The sequence below is a fragment of the Chrysochloris asiatica genome, unplaced genomic scaffold (genome assembly GCF_000296735.1).
Source record: "Chrysochloris asiatica unplaced genomic scaffold, ChrAsi1.0 scaffold00026, whole genome shotgun sequence".
Classification (NCBI taxonomy): Eukaryota; Metazoa; Chordata; class Mammalia; order Afrosoricida; family Chrysochloridae; genus Chrysochloris; species Chrysochloris asiatica.
In genome coordinates, this window is record NW_006408544.1 from 9,020,315 (window position 1) to 9,022,273 (window position 1,959).

A 1,959-nucleotide genomic window follows, 5' to 3' on the forward strand; every position below is an offset into this window, starting at 1 on the left:
AGTGGTTTTCAAATTTTAGAATAGCTCAGATTCACTTGCAGGGCTTAATTAAGCCCAGATTGCTAGGATCCCACCTCCAGAGTTTCTGATCCAGTAAGTGAAAGAATTTTTATTTATTGTTAAATCCCAGGTGATGCTGACATTACTTGGAGAACCACAATATTAACCAAAGCAACCACCGCCTGTCTGGAAACTCAAAGTCTTGCATCTTTACAGGTAGTTATCAGGACTTCTTGGTTTCTACAGTGTCCTTCCCAGAGTAGGAAGTAGGTGCTTCATGAATTTACAAACTTGTGACAGCCTTAAGATCAGCTCCCAATTTAAATAGCTACCATCCTTGAAGCTCACAAGTTGAGGAGGAAGAAGTACTGCAGGAGGCTCACAAGTGTTTTCCAACCAAGGGAGTCATCAGATGGATACGATTTTAATATAGTGGGGCTCCTTTCATCTTAGCAATGCCAGTCACTGCCTGTAGATGAAGTTATGCTTGTTGGTGTTAAGTGCCGTCGAGTCAATTCTGACTCATAGCGACCCTGTATAGAGTTTCCAAGGAGAGACCGGTGAGTTTGAACCACCGACTTTGTGGTTCAAACCGACCTTGCGGTCCAGTGCTTTCCCCCCACAGCACCATGCCAGAACTAGATGGAATAGATGAGTTCAATGGGGGCTTGGGGACACAGGTAGGGCAGTAGGAGTAATATGAGGAAGACAGTTTAAAGTCAGAGTCCTCCAAGACTGAAGTGTGTAAGCAGAGCCTGGATGCTTATTTGGCAGGATGTTTTAGCCCTGAAATTTTGTGTTTTGGGTACCATTCTGTTCAAGCTATCTAAATCTGAAGTTCACTGTAAATCCCAGTCACATTCACTTGGCCTTCTTGAAATCCAGGACACAGTTGCCTGTCCATTGAAGTAGGAACAAAGGCTAAGGCTCTGTGCTTTCACATTACCTAAATGCTGGGCAGTTTCCTTAAACCTCTGCTGCTGCCTCCTGCTCTCCTCAGGGTTCAGGATTGGTGTTCACTGAAAGTTTGCTGATGGTAATGCTATTGGTGGTTCAGATGTGTCTGGTTTGTGTAGAAGGAGAGGAACTGAAGAAGGAAGCAACACTGGGAAAGGATGACAGTGAGAATGAGTGTGGGAAACTGACTTAGCTGAAAGGATAGGTGTCCATGAATCAGACAGTGGGAAGCAGACATATACAAAGACAGGGGGCAGAAAATGAGATGGGAACACCTATAACAGGTACAGGAATGTGGCGTTTATCCTGTGTCTATTTATGAGGGGCCAGACTAGAAAGAAGGAGCCCCCAAGGTACAGTGGTCAAAGCACCTGGCTTCTAACCAAAAGGCTGGTGATTGGAACCTACCAGCAATTCCGCAGAATGATAGGAGAATCTGCTTCTGTAATGAGAACAGCCTTAGAAACCCTATGGGCAGTTCTACTCTGTCCTCTTATGATGTTGCTATGAGTCAACTTGGTGGCAACGGGTTTGGGTTTAGTCTAGAAAGGTGACTAATTGCTGGGCTGGATGAATCACTTTGACAAAGGGGATATTTTGTTTTTCAGATTTTGGAGGCTGTTCTACTCTTCCTTTTCTTGTTCGCCTTTCTTCTCCCTTTCTTCTTTTCGTCCTCCTCCTCATTGTAAACTGTCCCTTGAGTTCTGTTCTGAAATCCTTAATTGCTTTTCTGTATCAGTAAAGGATAGTTTAAAGATTTCAAGACCTATCCTAAGCACAACGCTGTCAGTGATAATATAATATCTATGTTGTTGTTGCTAACTGCCATTGAGTCGGTTCCGACTCATAGCGACCTATATAGTGTTTCCTAAGAGTAGCTGGTGGGTTTGAACTACTGACCTTGTGGTTCACAGTCCAGTGCTGATCCTACAGCACCACACCAGAAGTCCATAATATCTATATACCTACATTATTATTTCTATATTAGAATATAATATCTAT